The sequence below is a fragment of the Ursus americanus genome, chromosome 28, assembly GCF_024610735.1.
Source record: "Ursus americanus isolate L20-20 chromosome 28, mUrsAme1.1.p, whole genome shotgun sequence".
Classification (NCBI taxonomy): domain Eukaryota; kingdom Metazoa; phylum Chordata; class Mammalia; order Carnivora; family Ursidae; genus Ursus; species Ursus americanus.
This window is the reverse complement of record NC_142154.1, coordinates 1,328,729-1,348,790: the sequence shown is the minus strand read 5'-3', so window position 1 is coordinate 1,348,790 and position 20,062 is coordinate 1,328,729. Positions and strand designations below refer to the sequence as shown.

The following is a 20,062-nucleotide window of genomic DNA, read 5'->3' as shown; positions in this document are numbered from 1 at the left end:
GCTCTGTAAAGACCCACTCCCTTTTCAACAGAGTTCACATGTTGTCTGGAATTTTTCAAGTGGCAACAGAAAATCCACTGCAGAATTCTGCCAAACTGAACAAAACCAGTATTTTCTCTAAGACTTAAAAATAGGATCATTTAAGTCATGGAAAATAGATAGCCCCGAAACACTGAATAAAAAACACTTTTCTGCGCCATCTAAGTTACTGCTACTCTGTCCTCAGCATCATCGCAGGGTAAAAACTGGGGGCCCTCAAACTCTGATTTCTACTTACAAGTGCACAAACATCTACAGGTCTGACGTGCTTTCCTCCGTTGAGCGCGCAGCCACTGCAAGCGGACATCTACAAAAGGGAAAGGCAACCTGCCCTGAGCGCATGAGCTGGGTGAAGTTCAGGATGATTGTAGTTGTTTTATTTTTCAATTACTGCTGCTTTTTAAACAAGGGTAGGCACGATCTGGCAGCCTCCTTCAGCATTCATTAATTTCAGGGGGTGTGAGCACCCCGGGGTGCAGCCAAAGGCAGGGAGACTCCTCTGAGAAACTGAGCCACAATAAATGTCACCTGTGGAGAAAAGACATCCCACACAAGCACTCTGATTTTAAATAGTGACTTTGTACATTACTAAGTTTGCTGTATTTTACTATGTTTATTTTAATTAGACCTGCTTATGTTTTAATAGCTTGGCCCATCAACTATTTATTACTCTGACATTAACCATTACCTGACTTGACTAAATGGCATTTAACTTATTCAGTAAAGTCTAATTTTCACCTCTACCAAAATTTTAACTGATTTATAAAAATAAATCCAAAAAAGTAATGCAAATTAAAGTGGATTCTTCTCAAAAATACCTTCAGTAAGTTATATAAAAATTTTTAAAATTAAATGTACAGTTTTCGAAAGTTCAAAATCTTGCAAGCATTTTCTCTGAAAGAAAATCCATATATTAGAACAACACAAAGCCAACAAACTTGTTTTGAATACAAAGAGAAGTCTTGTATGAAACTGAAAATTCACATAATTGCAACTAGACATGAATATGGAGTAATACCCTGCAGAAGCCCAAACAGCTGCATCATCTATTATGCCTTTTAAGTGGACAAATTCAAAGAGCCAATTCACAGAGGCCTAGTCCCAAGATGCTTTGCAAGGATTCACTGCTCTGAATGCCCAGTACTTCACGAGTCAAGTTCAGGTTTTCTTCCCACTGTGTGGACAATCTCACAAAACAACACTGGAAGGAGAAGAGGTACGGGAGCAAATAACAGAAAGAATACATAATTCGAGTTATAGCATAAAACTTGGGGGGGGGAGGTTTAAGATGGCCAAAATTTGACAGGACTATAGAAAAAGAGATGGCAAACATTTAAATCTTAAAATTGGAAAGCATAAAATTAGTAGACAGTTACAGAACCAAAAAACCTTTGTTCTGACATCAATTTTTCACTTCAGAGTTAATTATTTGTATAAAACAGACGCATATTACATACACTAAAATAACACTGGGATCACTCTCAACCTATAATCAAAAAAAGAAAAACAGATGTGGTTATACCAGATTGTTCAAAGATCTCTAGGACCTACTTGAAAGAACTTCATGGTGATAAATATCATTTTAAGTGGTTCACAGGTTAAAAATAAGGGGATTTTATTTCACTTCTAAATCAGTAGCAGAAGAAAACAGCAAAAATAAATAAAAAGAAAGCAACACCACAACCAAGATTATTTGAAAACAATATTGCTTCATAGGAACAAGAAGCCTGCAAAAGTTCCAAGGCTCCCTGATTGCATGTGACAATACCACTTTTTGAACATCAAGTATTCTAAGGACTTACTGTGTATTCATGGTGGGGGAGGAGCTCAGAAGCCTTCCCAAAACTATCAACTAACAATGTAGAAGATAACAAGCCAGAACAACTTGGTCTCATCTCACTTTGAAAAGACCCTCTATGAGGAGTAAGTACCTAGACTATTAGGATTAACTTTTGGTAGGTACAGAACTGGGTGAAAGCTTCCTCAGAATTTTAAAGGACTGAGAACAACTCAAACTATTCTTCATACAACAGAAATTTTTTTTTCTTCTTTTTTGTTATAGAGACAGCCAGCGAGAGAGGGAACACAAGCAGGGGGAGTGGGAGAGGAAGAAGCAGGCTCATAGCAGAGGAGCCTGATGTGGGGCTCGATCCCAGAACGCCGGGATCACGCCCTGAGCCAAAGGCAGACGCTTAACCGCTGTGCCACCCAGGCGCACCCATACAACAGAAATTAATCCTTGGCATCATCCCTGGGTGCTAACAGGTGGGTTTATGCAATAACCGATAAAAGGCTCAGGCTGACATTGATGGAGCATGACCGGTTCACTAAAGATATGGTCTCAAAATCCCTATATAATAGAGAAAAACAAATTTAGAAAAATATTTCCCTGACAAACACACATTGCTTACAAAAGTGAAGCATGTATTTGAGTTTGCAACTCCTGCTGCCCCCTAATTCATTAAGGGAAAACAACACAAGGGGAGCAGTGGGAGCAAGAGGGAAGGGTAATGGCCCAATCAGCTAAACACTAAACACAAAGGAAACATTAAGGAAACAAACAGATAGGAAAGCATAAACCAAGCTGAGGTATCTTTCTATAAGACAATAAATTAAGTCTACAGGGATAAACAAGGTCACCAACAAATGTAAACTAAAAAGGAACAGGAATCACAATATCGAGACCAAAGTATAAGGAAAAAGCTTTCCCAATACTCATTAAGATTTAATAGCCATAAATTTTCATGTGCCAAGTAACATAACACTGCCAATCTAAGTAAACTGTGAGACATAGTAAAGTGATGAAAACAGATCAGCAGACTCTAAGTTCCCTCCTCTCTCCTTAGCAGCTTAAGCTAGAAAAAAATAAACAAAAGATGAAAAAATACATGATCCACTCTAATTATTTAATAAAGTTAATTTTTATATAGCTATCAAAAAAAAGCTGCTTTTTTCAACAGTAATGGAAAATTTTTAAAAATTATAGTCACAGAAAATGAACACTTTTGAAAAGCAGAAGCTGAACAGGTAACATCCTCTGATGACCACACAGTAACGTTCAAAGTTAACAGAAAATTTTATGAACTCATCAAAGGTTCAGAACACCTACTGCATGCTGGGTACCACTAGGGGCTGTGGACCTCCTGGCACACTGTCCCGCCCACTGTGGAGACTTTGGGTCTAGAGTCAGACCACTGTTGTCCCACAGCAATGTCATGGGAACAGCAGGTAATTTTCAGTGTTCTTGTAACCACATTACAACATTAAAATAGTTAAATTAATTGTAGTAATGTATTTACTTAACACAACTCACATAAAATAGCGTTACTTCAATATGTAATCATTTTTAAATTGAGATTTTTCTTTTTTTTTTTGTAGTAAAAATCCAGTTCATACTTCGTGCTTATGAAATCATTCAGACTTGTGATATTTCAACAGCCAGTGGCTACTTAAATTTATATCTCTGCTGTCCAGTACAATAGCCATTAGCCACATGTGGCTACTGAGCAACTGGCATGTACTAGTATGACTGAGGAACAGAATTTTTAGTATTACTTAATTGTAATGGATTTAAATAGCCACAAGTGGCTCTCTACCAGCTTGCAAATAACAGCTCTAGCAGAAGGAACAGACACTAAAACAAATCACATACACTCAATGAATTGCAGTTATTACAAGTGTTTACAGAAGAAATGTTCAATATGAAATGAGTAAATACAGCCAACAGAGGGCTTAACCTCTTTTGCCAGCATTAAGGAAGGATTCTTCAAGGAAATCACAATGAAGCAAAAGGGCACAGCATATGCAAAGGTCTTGAGTGGAGAAAAACTGGAAAATTCAGTAGAAATAATGAAGGAAAGTACCAAGGGGTGAAATCATCTTAAATTATTTGTAGGAGACTGATTTGGGTCACAGAATCCAAACAGGGTAGGAAGGCAGAAAAGTGGAAGCAGCCCTCTCTCTTGGAAATAATGTAAGTCTTCCCAAGAAGTCTTGCTGCACCCACACTGCTCACTCGGTGAACCCTAGTCTTTCCACTCTTCTGTCAAATCCTAAATCAAGCCAAGCTCTTCTGTCCTTTCTGTGCTAGCAGTTCCCTTTGCTTGAAAAACTTCCCCCAGCTCTTTCTTGATCTTAGAACTCAAAATCACAGTTCCAAATTTTCTATAGGACAAGCTTCGGGCTCAAAACTGTTTATAAGGCAATTTTTACAAAAAAAATTTTCCAAAAGAAATTCAGTGTGCATTATTATTTTTATGTTTATTTTTAATGTTCTGACAGATCCAGGAAACTCTTAAAGACAACTCCCCAAACAAACCTTGGTTCCACCATTAAGCTTTTAAATGTTAAGTCCCCACAGAGACATTCTCAGGACATCCACCTAGCACGTTCCAATCTCTATTGGCACACCATTATTTCTTTCCTTCCTAGCCCTTGTCAACATCTGAAAACTCTTTATTCTTTGGTTTGTTAATAGCATAGCTTTCCCAGACTCTGAACTCAGTGAAAGCAAAGGCCCTGTGAGTTCACCATGGAAGCCTCAGCACTGGGCACAAAGTCCAGGCAGCAAGGAGCAACAGCAGCAATGAGGGACAAGTAAATAAATACAGATATTTTTACATGTCAACATTTAAAGAACATAGCTAAAACTACACGCAAAGCAGAACATAATGGCACTAAAATTTTTTATTATACAACATAAAACATTGGCTGTAGAAATAGAGTTTTTTAATTTAAAATTTCAAAACCCCAAAACAACCTGCAGACCCTAAGGAATCAACTAAAAAACTCGAGAAGCGACAGCCAAAAATTTGGCCAGGAAAAGGGAGGGAGACTTACAGTAACAAAATGAAAACATATTACTCCCAATTACTAAAACAATGTGTACTAGTATCAAATCATGAATACTGAATAAAAGCTAAAAAGAACCCAGTATAGGGGCGCCTGGGTGGCTCAGTTGTTGAGCATCTGCCTTCGGCTCAGGGCGTGATCCCGGCGTTATGGGATCCAGCCCCACATCAGGCTCCTCTGCTGGGAGCCTGCTTCTTCCTCTCCCACTCCCCTGCTTATGTTCCCTCCCTCTCTCGCTGGCTGTCTCTCTGTGTCAAATAAATAAATAAAATCTAAAAAAAAAAAGAACCCAGTATATATACATATTCTTTAGTATATAATAAAGGTAGCTTTATTTCAAGGCAACAAGAGCAAGATTTTTGTTAATGGGACTAAAACAACTGATTATTAAGGAAAAATAAAGTTATTTCACTTCACGTATGATGTCAAAACAAATCCCAGAACAGAGAGAGAGAGATGTGAAAACGAAACCGTAAAAGAACTAGAAGAAAATAGTTATCTGGGCAGGAGAACCCATTAAATATGAAAGTAAAGTAGGAGCCATAGAAAGGAAGTATTAACCTAAATTTCTTAAAAGGTAAATACTCTTTCAAATAACAACAACAACAACAACAACACCCTAAGCAAATAAAGAGCCAGGAAAAATATCTGCAGGATGTGACAAAAGACTGCTATCCTAAATATATAAAAGAATAAAAAAGGTACTGCAAATATAGGACACTGCCCCAACTGAGCAAAAGACAAATTAGAAATACAATACCCATTTCTCCACTCGTCGTCATAATTAATCTAAGAAATATATGATCAGTCTTATGAAAAGGGAAGGCAGGATAGAAAATATTCAAGGTTTGGCAAAGATATGGAGGAAATGTGTATTCTCTCACATTTTCGGTCAAACTTTCTACTGGTTTGGTCAACTTTATGTTAAATTTTTAAAAAAGATCTGACAGTATTTATAAAAAGACAAAAAAAATGTTCATATGCTTTGACTCAGTCACTGTCACTATAAGACTGACTGAATCCCAAATAAATGAGAAATATGTAGAAAGACTTAGCTCTTCACCACACTCTAACAGTAACAAAAGGATGAAGCAACAAGTCACACATGAAGGTGACTAATTACAGGAAGATGAAATGCTATGTACCCTTACAGAATCCTATGTATGTGGATTTCACTTCTGCTGTCAAGTGAGAGACAACAAGCAAATGAAGCACTTCGGATGGCAGATTCCAGAATGAAATGAAGCAGAATCACAGGTCAGGGAACTTGGTCTGTGAAGGCATCTCCGAAGCAGTGACATTTGAGCAGACATACGATTGAATGTGCCAGGCAGAAAAACACGACAATTTTAAAGAAATAAGCGTGGCATGCTCAAGAATCCCCAAAAGACCAGTATAGCTGGAGGTGCATGAGTCAGGGGGAAAGCTGGCAAGGCTGGATGGTCTAGAACGGCACCATCCAACTCACAGCCACAAGTCATGTGTGGCTGGCTATTTGGCACTTGAAACAAGGCCAGTCCCTGATGCACTGTAAGTGGAAAATATACATTGGATTTTGAAGACAAGTCTGAAAAAAGTTAAGTAAAATATCCCATTAATAATTCCTTACGCTAATCATTTACTGAAATCATAGTATCTTGGGTTAAGTAAAATATATCTCACCGGTTTCTCTCTTCCTTTTCTTAATGTGGCTATCAGAAAGTTTTAAATATTTTATTTATTTATTTGAGAGCTGGGGAGGGGGGAGAGAAACTCTCAAGCCGACTTCTCGCTCAGCATGGAGCATTATATGGAGCTCAATCTCACAACCACGAGATCATAACCTGAGCCAAAATCAAGAGTCAGATGCTTAACTGATTGAGCCATCCAGGCACCCCTGGCTATTAGAAATTTTCAAATTACTTATGTGGCTCCCATTATATTTTCATTGGACATTGCTGGTCTGGGGTACAGGTGCCAGAATAAAAAGTTTTAGTTTTAGTTTGTGTATAGTAAAGTCATTCGAGGGTGTTAAATGATTGTTCCCGCATAGGAACGGCAGGCAGACTGCAGCAGAGCAAGAGCTGAAGCAGGGATACCAGTTAGATGACTACTATTACCACCCTCAGTACAACAAAGTGTTGAGATAGATCATATTTGGGATAAGCTCTGAAGGTAAGGGCAACCTAGTGTTGTTCAGAATCCCACTTCCAATTGTTTAGAATATACACAAACAGAAAGACTGGGGGTATATACCTGCCAAAACTTTAACAATGGTTATTTAACCTTTGTAACTTTCTATTCCTTCCAAGAGTGTGGGGGGAAAAACACCAAAAACACATTGCCCTTAATATAAAAATGAGGCTTTTTAAAAACTTTTAAGCAGGATAAATAAAACAGCCCTACCAAAAAAAGCACCCTGATATGTGTCTGTAAGCTACCCCTGCTGGTTACAACAACAAAGCATCTCTACTCCTGCACCTTTAAAAACAAGTTATTTGAAGCTATCTATAAACTCCCATTACTTACACACACCACTTTCCAGAAATTAATACTGTTCCCCACTTTGTCAGTGCATTGCTGTTAGCATGGTAAATAGCACATCACTCCAGAAGCACACCTCTCGGGGCATTCACAAATCTGAGGCTAAGGAACTAAAAAGTACTTAAATGTGTGGTGAGCATATCCTAATACCCACAACACATCTTCCTCCAAAAATGTCCAGGACACTCCCCATGTCATCCCACAGAAGAGCACCTTGGTCCTAATGCTTTTCCTTAAAGGCTCTGCCATTTGATACCAGCTTCCCTTAACCAAAGTCTGCAAAGCTGGAAGGATAGATCTAGGGCAGATTTCTCTGACCGTAGTTCAGTAAGGAAGAAGAGAAGTTTTAGGTAATCTGCCAGAGATGACAGAAAGAGGGGCTGGCACACAAAGACTGATTTATTTGTGTTTTTTGTACTTATATTTACTTCTGCATTAAAAAAGTAGATAGCAACTAGTGCCTGACTTCTCCCAGAGTGATTTCAAAGGAAAAGACTCATGATACATACACATTGACAGGACTCTGGGTTTCTTTCAAACGCTCAGAAACTATGAACCAATCATGGTGGCTCTGAATCTTCCCTGGACGCCCCACACTGTCTCCTGCAATCGACACTATTTGATGCCGAGGAACCCTTGCAGGCGTGCCCCGGGAGCAGGAAACAAGCACTGTTCATGGGGCCCAGCTGCTGAAAGCCATGAGTTTTAAGAGCCCAGGAGTCATGGAGGATGAACACAGCGCTGCACGGCCACAAAGTCATCCACGGTCCTGGTTGTCTCCACCAAGCTCGAAAGAAAAGCACTCCAAACAGCACGTTGTTTGAACATACAAACGCATGTGATGAAACTGTATTTTTTTTTTTTTAAAGGCAAGGCCATGATAAACACGAAACCGGACGGAACTGATTTGCTAGGTGAGGAGGCCGGGGCACAGAACAGATAAGACCCTGGCGAGCAGATGCCAGTTTGGGGACGGTTCCAACTCTCGGTGTGGGAGCAAGCAGTCAGCGATTTTTCCCTCCACACCGCATCTTCATACTCTTTTTCAGTACTCCTCCGCTTTAGAAAAGGCGGCTTTATGGAAGTTTGCTGCACGCTGAACTGCCCATACAGAGAGGGTCAACTCCCAGGAAATGGTAACTACCCCCTCGGGCTCCCACACCCTCCTCCTCCGCCCCTGGCACCCCTGCCGGCCCGGATTATATTGTAAAAAGTGCTAGCAGCAGAGTGGAGAGGCAACCTGTTGCATAAACGTTTAAGAGTGCGTCTTTTGCAGAAAAAGAGCATTTTCCCCCTGAAGCTCTGGCCCGTGAATCACAGGCAGGTAATTAGCCCCGGGCTAACCTCGGAGGTCAACATAGCTCAGTCGGGAAAAGGAAACTCCGACTGGAACCCTAGCTCGGGGCTCAGGGCCAGCACTTAGTGCGGGCTCCGACGGCCCCACAACTTTCAGCGCGCACCGGGGTCCCGGGGCGCCCCCGCCCGGGACCTCCGCCCCCCACACACACCGGGAGGGGCGAACGCAGGGGAGGCGGTCTGGGGTCGCTCGGGACCCCTGCCACCCCCACACACTGGGAGGGGCGGCTGAAAGGGGGGTTGGGGCGCTCGAGACCTCCGCCCCCCCACACACTAGGAGGGGCGGCTGCAGGGGGGGTGGGGGCGCTCGGGACTGCTGCCCCCCACACACCCAGAGGGGAGGCTGTAGGGGAGGGGATGTGGGGGCGCTCGGGACCCCCGCCCCCACACACACCCGAGCCGGAGGAACGCGCCCTGACAGGAGCGACCGCCCCCAGCCGGGGCCGCGGGCGCAGCAGGTGGAGGCCCACTCTCCCCTGCCCCCCCGCCCGCCAACTGCTCGGAGCAGGGGCGGGGGTCCGCGCGCGCAGCCCCCGGCCCGCCTTGCCCGCCCGCCGTCTGGCTTCCGCTCGCCGGTCCGGGAGCGCCCCGGCCGCGCCTCAGCCGGTGGGGGAAGGGAGCGGCCCCCCCCATCCCCCTCAACCCCCCCGGTTCCCCGGCCCCGGCCGCGCCGCTCACCTGGCGGCGGCCCTCCCCGCCCGCCGCGCTGCCCGCCGCCGCCGGTCGCCGCCGGAGAGTGGGGACAGGTGAGGCCGCCGAACCCCAGCTCGCTCCGGCTCCGCCGCCGCCGCCGGCCGTCCGTCCGCTGTTTATTAAACTTTTCTGTTTGGTTGTTCGGCCTGTGACGCGACCGCGGGCCCGAGCTCTGCGATTGGCCGGCGCCTGGCGCTGACGCGGCGCCCCGCCCGCCGCCTAATTATTACCGGCCAGGCGGGGCCGCTGGGCGGGCACGCGGGGGGTGGCGGGGCCGGGGCCCTCGGCGCGCGGCGATTGGCCGGCGCCCCCCGAGGGGGTGGGGCGGAGCTCCGGGAGGAGCTTCCTCGGCTGTGCTCGAGCCGGTGCAGGCGCGTGGGCCGGGGGCGTCTGGTGGCGGTCCTCGTGTTGTGTGGCGGTCGGCGTGGGCCCCTCCGCTCCCTCGCGGGGCGCGGCGAGCTCCTGCCCCGGACTGCGGCGCCGGAAAGCGTGTGTTCCACCCGTCAGTCTTGCACAAGGGAACTCCGAGTCGGCCCCACGTGCGACCCCGTGCCCCCAGCCTGGCGAGAGCAGGGTCCGAGCTCGGGGGGCGCCGCGCCACCGGGTCCCAAGGCCTGGCGTGCCCAGGGCAGCGCGTGCACACGGTGCCACGCTCACAGTGCCACGCGCACGGACGTACGGGTGCCCCGCGCACGAGCGTACTGTGCCACTGGCCCCTCTCCTGAGACCCGGGTCCAGCAGAGCGGTGCGGGCGGCCCCCCATCGTTGGAGGGGCGAGCGCCGGCGGGAACCTCAGCCCCAGAGCGACTCGGCGTTCAGGCTCACGTGCAGCACAAGCAGGAGGCCCGAGATCGAGGACATCTGTCCTACCTTGAAAGAGGGTGGGGCCGACAGGTAGGAGCAGACCTTGACTCGAAGGTCCTGTCTGTTTTTAGATCTGATGTTTTATTCACCGTGACGTTTTTACATTTATTTTGATGTTCAAAAAATATAGTATCAGGATCTTCTTTATTTTGATTACTGAGCTTTTTGGTGCCCCTTTACATTTTAAGCTTGAAGTGAGTATCTCCCTGTCCTCACCCCAGTCGGGTTTCGCTTTGGAGAGAGGGATTTTGGGGGGACTGGCAGTGTAAAGGGTAGGTCTTTTGCAGATAGGCCTTGGGGATAAGAAGCGGCTAACCACTAAAAAGGTACAGGTCAGAAGGGAGTCTTCAAAGAAGAGGTGGCATTGGGTTTTGGCAATGGAGAGTGCATAAGGCTTGGCCATGCTGGGACGGAACGCAGCATTTCCCTGCTCTCCTAAGAGGCTGGAAGGTAGAATTCGGGTTTGAAGAACAGTCTGATGTGTTGTGAGGTGACAGACAGGGCTTCAGGGCGAGGTGACAAATGTCTAGTGTAAAGTTGAGCCTGGTATCAACAATAGGAGGGGGGCAGTCCCAAACTGGAGGGAGCTTGTGCAGGGCGGAAAGGTACTTAAAGGGTGTTTTTAACAGTCATCCAGATTTAAACACAGACACACCAAAGGTAGGTTAACCCAAGAGAAGGGGGTTTTGCCCAAGGATCTCATCTCTGATAATGGAGACCAGGTTATATTGGAGACTAGAGAATGTTTTAGGGTCAAGTAGTAAGTCTTAAAAGCCAAATTGAGTATTTGACTTTGATTGGTGGGAAATGGGAAGTCCTTTATAGAACGAAAAGAACCGTAGGAAGGAAAGGAAATGGTGGATTTTAACAAGTTGGTGGGTTCTGCTGGTACCAGGAATAATTTTGCAGCCTGGGGTTCTCTCAACTGTTCACTGCCCTCTCGTCACTGAATAGTAGAACTACATGGAAAGATTTTAGGGTTTTGGCCACAGTTTGCATCCCTGGTCAGACGCATTTTTGGCTCAGGGACAATGAGCGATACCCACAGCCTCCCTGGGTCTCAATTTTCTGTTGGTGTGGGAAACACCAGTGAACAAAACAAAGACGCCTGCCTTCATCGATTTTTCATTCTAATGGTCAAAACACAGAGTAAGTATTTGTGTTGTGACTTAGAAGCTGGTAAGAGGTATAGACAAGAAAATGCAGGCCAGGATGGAGGGTGGGGGGCAGGTTGCAGTGTTCAACACAGTGGTCAGTGTAGGCATGGCTGGGAAGGTAAGGTCTGAACAGAATTGTGAGAGGTGAGGGTATAGTCCAATGAACAACTGGGAGAAGAGCCTTCCAGACTGAGAACGGTGAAGCGGTGGGCTGGAGGCAGGTGAGCTGGGTAGACGCTGCTATGAACATTTGTCTACAGGAGTTTGTGGGCGCATACATTTTCGCTTCTCTTGGGTATGTACTTAGGAGTGGAACTGCTGGGCCATGGGGTGCTTCTATTTGTCACTTGAGGAACTGCCAGATGGCCTATCCAAAGGAGATTCGCTATTTTACATTCCCACCAGCAAGGAGTGAGTGTTCCAGTTTCTCCACACCCCGGCAATACCTGTGAAGGGCTGTCTTAGATGGGGTGATGGCCCACCCTAGTGAGAAGGAAGTGGAATCTCATGGTTGGGATTTGCATTTCCCTGATGGCTAATGATGTTGAGCCTCTTTTCATGTGTTTATTGGCCCTCTGTGGATTTTCTTTGGAAAAACGTCTATTCAAATCTTTGCTCATTTTTAAATTGGGTTATTCGTCTTTTTAATTTTGGGTTGTAAGAGTTCTTTACTATTCTGAACACAAGTCTCTTATCAGATATATAATTTGCAAATATTTTCTCTCATTTGCGGGTCTTTTCACTTGCTTGCTGGTATCATTTGAAGCCTAGAAGTTTTTAGTTTTGCCTTATCCTTTTCTTAAGTCCTCCCCTCTCCAACATCCAATTAGTCACAAATTTAACTGATTCTGCCTTAGAAATATCTCTGAAATATACCCCCCACACTGCCCTGTACACCCCCTTATTATTTCTCACCTGAATCTAAGCAAAGCCTCCACTCCTCTTCGCTTCTCTATTCCCCACCCAGGTGGTCTTCCAGCTGCTTCCAGAGTGATCTTCCTGAGCCACAAATTGAGCAGGTCAGACAGATGTGGGCTCCCCATTGCTGCTGGAACAGTTCTCAAACTCCTCCAATAAGAGTCCCCACAGCACTTTAAAAGTTCAGGTTACAGGTCCACGATCTGGACACAGTCAATCAGAATGTCTGGGGGATAAGCCTGGGCATCTATTTTTAATAAGCCCCCAGGTGATTTTTGTTCTCAGAACTTAGTTATGCCTACCTACAACAATGGCTCTAAACCAGGGGTGATTTTGTTCCCCGGGGGACATTTGGCAATGTCTGGAGACATTTTTGGTGGTGATAATGGGGGGGGGGGTTGTGCAGCTATCACCAGTGACACTAGGGGTGCTGCTGGCATCATGCAGTGCACAGGGCAGCCCCCCACCAAGAACTGTCAGCCCTGAATGTGAATCATGCCACATTGAGAGCCCTGGCAGTATTTATAGAAGATAAAATATGAATTTCTGCATTTGAGTCTGGCCGATTGGTCCCCAACCCTATGAAAGACCTGTCGCTCTGTAAGAACCATGGCCAACTAAGTAGCTTACAACAAGGATTGACTATTTCTCATGACTCTGCGGCTGGCCTCGCCAGTGCTCTGGCGCAGAGAAGCTGCCTGGGACCGTTGAGCTGTACCCCTGTTCAATTGGGTCTCTGATTCCATGTGCTTTCAAGGCATGGAGGTCTGGGAGATACGAAGGGTATGAGCTTGGATGCCACTTCTGCTGTGTTCTACTGATCACAGAAGGTCACAGAAGGTCACAAGACTGATCCAGATCAAGGGGTAGGGAAACAGATCCTACTTTTTAAAGCGAGGAACTTGCAAAGAGTTGGTGACCATGTTAATCCACCCACCAGCCTACCTTTTCAATACTCTCCCCAGAGCCCACCTCCTTCTAACCTCAGTGGGGCCCTGCCAGGGCCAGACCAGACTCTGAGGCTCCGGGCAGTAGGGGAGGAAGTACCCACAGAAAAACTTTACACAGACTCCCATTAGTGCTTGCTCTGACAACTTTTCATCAGAGTCTAAGCCAAAGGTTTTAGTCTCAGGATCCTCCTATATTCAAAAACTACTGAGGACCCCAAAGAACATTTGCCTATGTGGGTTACATCTATCCATATGTACTGCGTTAGAAATTAAAAATGAGATGTTTTAAAAATAAACATTAATTCATTTAAAAATAGTAGTAACAACCCTTTTACCTGTTAAAGAACATTTTCGATGGAAATTAGCCATATTTTCCAGAATACGCGTCAGTAAGGAGACGCCATGCTACATTTGGGCCCGGAAGGCCACAGAAGGCTCAGACTTGTTTCTGCACTCTCTCTGTTGCAGTATCACACATCATGTAGCCTCTGCAACGCACCACTGTATTCTCATAAGAAAGGCAAATCATGACAGTGTTATAGTGAGAACAGTTTTGACCTCACAGACCCCCTCAAGGGGTTTCAGGTACCCTCCAAGGGTCCATGGACCACACTTGAAGAACCACCCAGGGTTCTTCCAACTGGCCCAGGCCAGCAGCTCTCAGCGCCATGGACAGGCTTCTGCCCATCTACTAACATTCATTACATTCATTCATCAGCCCTTTTATGACCTTCCCCTTGTGAGTGCACCCTCTGCTTCCCCGCCCCCCCCCCAAACTCCTACTCATCCCTCAAAACCCACTGCAAATGCCTGCTGCATGCTGAAGGCTTTCTTGACTCCTACAGGCAAAGTTAGGGCTCCTCCTTTACGTGCTTCCACACCCTTCATCCCTCCTCCTGCAGTAGAATGTACCCTGTGAAATCGAAATATATCAGTCTGTGTGTTTGCCTCCTCTCTAATTAAACCAGAAACTTGTTTTTCTGAAGTGCCGGGTGGTTTTTTTCTTTTTTTTCATATTGGAATGAGATGCAGGTTGTAAACTGATCCATTTCCAAATCACTAACCAAGGACCCTGATGAATGTTTCAATCCTCCCCTTCCTCCTGGTTTTGTTTGAGGCCTCCGTTATCATATACTAACTTTTTGTACATAGTAGATTTTAGATCTGGGCTTTTCCACTTGCCCAGCTGTGCCTCAGCCGTATGTCTGGTTTTAATGAAGACCCATGGTATGTGAACCCCATGGCCTCAGAAGAAGTTTTAGTGTCTAGGGGAGTCTGTCCTTCCATCTGCTATAGCTCTTTTTCTTCTGAATTTTATTAGAAATTCTGATCTGTTCATGCCTCCAGGTTAACTTTGGAATACCTTTGACAATTTCCAAGAAATACCGTGCCAGGATTTTAACTGGGATTCCATATGCTTGAAACAGTTTGGGGGAGCAGGGAGAGAAATGTGTATCTTCACAGAATTTGGATGGCCCATCGAGAGGTCTGCTGAGGAAAAGACGGTTTCCTTTTTCATTTATTTAGCTTAAAAAAGGCTCTCAATGTATTTTGTTTCCTCAATTTTATGTAACTGAGTGAAATATTAAAGAGAAATGCACACAATCATAATATTTCTCGCTAATAATTCACTTGGGTATATTATGCTTTGTGGATACTGTAGATAAAATTTCACTTTTTCCTATATTTTCAGACTGGTCATTGATAATATATTATAATTGCTACTTAATTCTATGCACCTTGTTTTATACCTAATCATTTAACCGATCTTTTAAAATAGTCCTTAATAATTTTTCAGTTGATTGCTTTTTTTTTATAACAAAACAGTATTTTCATTCTTCCTTTACAATCAAGATACTTTTTATGTCTTACTGCTTGCAGCCAGAACTGTCGACGCCAAATTAATTAATATTGACAATAGACGACACTACGAACTAATTTCTGACAAATGCTGGTTTCTTTGGAATAAACGCTATTTTTAAAAAATGATGCTAAAGGAGTAGCTATGTTTATGTTTCTAGGCAGTGTGTCTTTACGGCTGAATTTTCCCCCTCTGTGAAGATCATTGCAAAGATCATTTTCATATTTGACCTGTAGTGTAAAGTAGCAGATTAATAGGCCTCCTTACGCTGATTTTTTTCTTGCACTTTGTATTTTCATCTTGAGCTATGTGACCTAGCCCAATCCGTCCGTGGTGTCAAACTGTCTTCCATTAAGTGGTTCCGAACTCCTGTCCTGCCCAGGGTAAAGGTTGTTCTCCCACATGCTCCCTTCTGTGCTGACTCCAGGCAGCTTGCTCGGGCAAAGGGTACTTACCTTCTGAGAGAGAAAATGGGGAAAACCATAACGTGCAGCAGAAGAGCACAGGAGTCTCTGCGATCTGTTTGGCCCTCGGCGTCCACAGTGTCCCAGCGGTCTGGTCTTACCCACGTGTGCTCTCTTCTCTTCCCCTGTGCAAACAAGAAGGGGCCGGATCTGCTCAGCGATGGGGCTGGCCTTCAGACACCCCCATCAGCAGCAGCCAGGAGGTGGGGGACGGAAGCACCCAGCCCTCCTCTCCTCCCCAGGAGCCCAAGGTCCACCTGCTGGGAGAGATCGGGGGCAGGAACACCCACCGCCTCGCCCCTGGGCAGTCCCGAAAGTCAGCCTGCTGGCAGCTTCCAGTCCTCTCCGTGATGCTCACATCTCCTCAATGCACGTTTTCATGTGTGAGACAGGCTTTCCAACAGGATTCTTGGTCCTGACAACACTGTGATGGCCAAGACAGGCATCCTGTGCACCTAGCACTCTCCTAAACCCACCTGTGTATCCCTTTTCTTCATTCTAACGGTGATTGCTAGGCTAGGCTCCTGAACTAGAGTTCAAAGGATCATCTGTTTTTATTATCGTTTTTAAAGCATACGGTCTTGTATTTATTTATCAGTTCTACTTTTTTTTATAGCTTCGAATTGATTTAAATACTTCTCCTTCATTACTGTTTTCCTAATAGTCTCATAAGGACACTTACCCCCTTTTCCTGAGGCCATACCGTGGACGTCTGTTTTGTCATCTCTCTGATACCAAAACCTTTAGGATGGTGAACTTCCCTGCGAGCTGTGCCCGTTTCATGTGCAGGTCCCACAGTGACGGCCACGTTGGCTTCATCTCTCCTCCACAAGGCTCCTTTCATTTGTATTTTCAGAATTTTACTTTTTTTTTTTTTTAAGATTTTATTTATTTGAGAGAGAGAGAGCAGAGTAGGGAGGAGAGGGAGAAGCAGACATCCCGCTGAGCACGGAGCCTGATGCAGGACTCGATCCCAGGACCCCAGGATCATGACTTGAGCCGAAGGCAGACATCAACCGAGCCAGCCAGGCGCCCCCCAGAATTTTACTTTCAGCCCATCTCAGGTGGAGGAACTGTGTGGAACAGGACACATGATAGCTGAACAAGACGTGGTACTGGGGTGGGCTTTGGGAACAGATGAAGGGCATTAGGAACTGAGGAAATCTGAACCGGGTATGAGCTGCAGTTAGGAATAATGTGTGTGTCAGTACTGAGTCCCTGATTGGGACACGTGGACCATAAGATGTCACTGCGGGGGAAGTGGGCGTGCAGTATATAGGATCTGTCCATACTGTCTTCATGCCTTCTCTATAAATCGAAAAGTACTCTAAAATGAAATTTTTATTGAAAAAGCAAATGTCTCCAGCCCCTCGGACACCCATCAGAACCTGTTTGCAAAGGGCTCCCCTGCAGCTGTGATGGGCTTTGGCTGGACCTGGGACCAAGAGACCTCACTGCTGGCCGCTTAGTGAGCAGGACGCTGGTGCCCAGCCACTGCCAGGAAACCGGTGCTGAAGGATACGGGGGCTGGGTGGACACCCTGTTTTCCCCTACTCTGTGCCCCTCGAGGCTGACCCACGTGGACTACCTCCACGAGCATCCTTGTCCTTTGGCCTCCAGTTGTGGTTGGTCTATGGAAAATGGGTAGGAGGTGGGAGGGAGAAGGAGCCTAAGGTGGGGGTGCTTATTCTTGGGTCTAGCCCTTCTATCAAAGGCCCCAGCTCCTGTCACTGTGGCCCCTTGCATTCAGCTCCTCACCCAGGTTCTGGAAACAGCGTTCCCCTCCAGCTCTTATCAGCCTGAACCACAGCCTTCACTCAGCACTATGGCCGTCCCGCTTATCCGTAGCACCTGGCAACTCCCCCAGGCCCTGGTACCACATGGATACGTGCTCCTCCTTGATAAATGTTCGTCTGATGAATGAACCAGCCAATGAATCACGGACCGGTGCAGCAACGAGAGACCCTTGTGACACAGGACCACACAGCCCCATGGTTAGAACACGGGGCAATGGGCGCTGGGCTCAGCTGATGGCTCCTTCCCTTAACCAGACGCGCTATCCAGGGTGAGCTGTGCAAGTTGTCCAAGCTGCTGTTCCTCTCTTTACAGTGGAGAGTAGGGGCGCCTGGGTGGCTCAGTCAGTGAAGCATCTGCCTTCAGCTCAGGTCATGATCTCAGGGTCCTGGGATCGAGTCCTGCATCGGGCTCCCTGCCCAGTGGGGAGCCTGCTTCTCCTTCTCCCTCTGCTCCTCCCCCTGCTTGTGCTCTCTCTCGGTGTGAAAAATAAATAAATAGAATCTTAGAAAAAAATAAAGTGGAGATCATCCTATTTTCTTCATTAAGTTGATTACAGGTAATACAACTTAAGCAAAATGCTTTAGTGCTGTGTCTGAGACAAGATAAACGCTCGGTAAACAGTGGTTGTGCGTGCCGTCTCACCCAGTCGTGGCCGAAATCTGATGGTCTTGTGCAATAGATAAACCAGGAAGGACAATTAACAAGCTAAACGTACTCGGCAAGCAGAGTGGTAAACACGTTCCACCCTGCGAGCAAGCGGAGGAACTCTGAGTAAAACAACAGTGAGACACCGTGTCTTGCCTCCAAAATGAGAAAATTGCTTTAGTAATACTTAAATTACTTCAGTATTGGGAAGGACACAGTGAATCAGGGACTCCTAGTCATTCAGTTTGGGGCTCAAAAATACTGGAAAGCAATAGTTTTTTTGTTTGTTTTTGGTTTTGGGGTTTTTTTTTTTAAGATTTTATTTTAGAGAGAGAGAGTAGGGGCAGAGGGACAGAGACACTTTTTTTTTTTTAAGATTTTATTTATTTATTTGACAGAGAGACAGCTGGCAAGAAAGGGAACACAAGCAGGGGGAATGGGAGAGGAAGAAGCAGGCTCCCAGTGGAGGACCCCGATGTGGGGCTCGATCCCAGAATGCCGGAGTCACGCCCTGAGCCGAAGGCAGATGCTTAACGACTGTGCTACCCAGGCGCCTCGGGGCGAGAGACTCTTAAGCAGAGTCCCTGCTGAGCCCGACTCGGGGGATCAAACAAGAGTCGGATACAACCAGCTGAGCCACCCAGAAGCCCCTGCAATAGTTTTAAATTTAGAATCGACCTACTTCTGTCCCAGTAACTGTGTTTGTAGTAGTTGAGATCATAGAAATACAGAAAAAAGTTTGAGTGAAGAGGTTTCGACACCATTGCTTGTAACAACAACAGACAGCTAGCTGGTTAGATAGATAGGCAGATGATAGATAGATACAGAGAAATAGACAGATGGAAAACCACCTAAATAGCCATCAAAAGGAAACACCTAACTAAATTAGGATATAGCCGTTCCGCGGATTGCTATGTAGCTGTTGGGTATAATCAAGTCCATCTCTAGGGTTGCTGCGTACCGGGGTTGAGGTTGTGCACTGCACAAGGAACCATAGCTAAAGAAGCTTCATTGACATCTTAGACACATACTGAGAAATGAGAGCTTGCAGGTCCTCATATAAGAGCGCTGGCAGGGGCGCCTGGGTGGCTCAGTCGTTTGGGCATCTGAGTCTTGGTTTCAGCTCAAGTCATGATCTCAGGGTTGAGAGAGTGAGCCTCTTGTCAGGCTCCGTGCTCTGCATGGAATCAACATGGAGTCGGCTTGTCCCTCTCCCTCTGCTCCTTCCCTTGCTTGTGCTCGTGCTGTTTCTCTTTCTAAAATAAATAAAACCTTAAAAAAAATAAGTGGGGGGGCGCCTGGGTGGCTCAGTTGGTTAAGCGTCTGCCTTCGGCTCAGGGCGTGATCCCGGGGTCCTGGGATCAAGTTGGAGTCAGGTTCCCTGCTCAGCGGGAAGCCTGCTTCTCTCTCTCCCTCTGCTGCTCCACTCATGCTCTCTCTCTTTCTCTCAAATAGATAAAGTCTTTACAAAAAATAAACTGAGTGCTGGCACAGGCGACCATGTTTGTGCTCCGTGGTGCACACGTGTGCGTGCAGTTCAAGCCAGTCTCACATATACCCTGGGAGCCTCCTCTTCTTGCTCGCCTACTGCCCCGGTTCCTGCCTAGCTGTGAATCTGACACAGACTCCTCATCTGGAGATGGAGTGTGCACTCTGGAGGCCCAAGCCCCTGGTGGCTGGGGGTTCAGGGTGTACGTGGGGGAGAGCGTGGGTGTCTAGGTGCACAACGAGGCTGCTTCCCGCCGTGCATTGGAACACGGCCTGGCAGAACGGATCAGATCGTGCAGCCATGCACCAGCACCGATACCGTATTTGGCGCGAGAGTGCTTTTTAAAAATCTGGTAAAGGGTAAAGGCATTGGCCAGGCTGGCGGAGGCCTTGCTGCCTTCTTTATTTTATATATTTATTTGAGATAGGGAGAGAGAGTGAGCAAGAGAGCAATAT

The 20,062-nt window shown here is 46.0% G+C and overlaps 2 protein-coding genes across 5 annotated transcripts in view; one reads left to right on the top strand and one right to left on the bottom strand.

Moving 5' to 3' along the window:
* The window catches only part of ZFAND6 (zinc finger AN1-type containing 6), a 68,397-nt gene extending 58,818 nt beyond the window's left edge, over positions 1-9,579 (bottom strand). For 2 of the 4 annotated variants that reach the window (XM_045813178.2, XM_045813183.2), the window contains exon 1: positions 9,448-9,579. The gene's annotated coding sequence lies outside the window, so the exon portion shown is untranslated. Of the gene's footprint in view, positions 1-277; positions 347-9,447 lie in introns of all 4 variants that reach the window. The other 2 variants (XM_045813181.2, XM_087856577.1) reach the window with 2 other exon arrangements.
* A 218-nt stretch (positions 9,580-9,797) lies between these two features.
* BCL2A1 (BCL2 related protein A1) overlaps positions 9,798-20,062 on the top strand; it is a 55,059-nt gene continuing 44,794 nt past the window's right edge. Inside the window, exon 1 of the mRNA XM_045813160.2 lies at positions 9,798-10,356. The gene's annotated coding sequence lies outside the window, so the exon portion shown is untranslated. The remainder of the gene's footprint in view (positions 10,357-20,062) is intronic.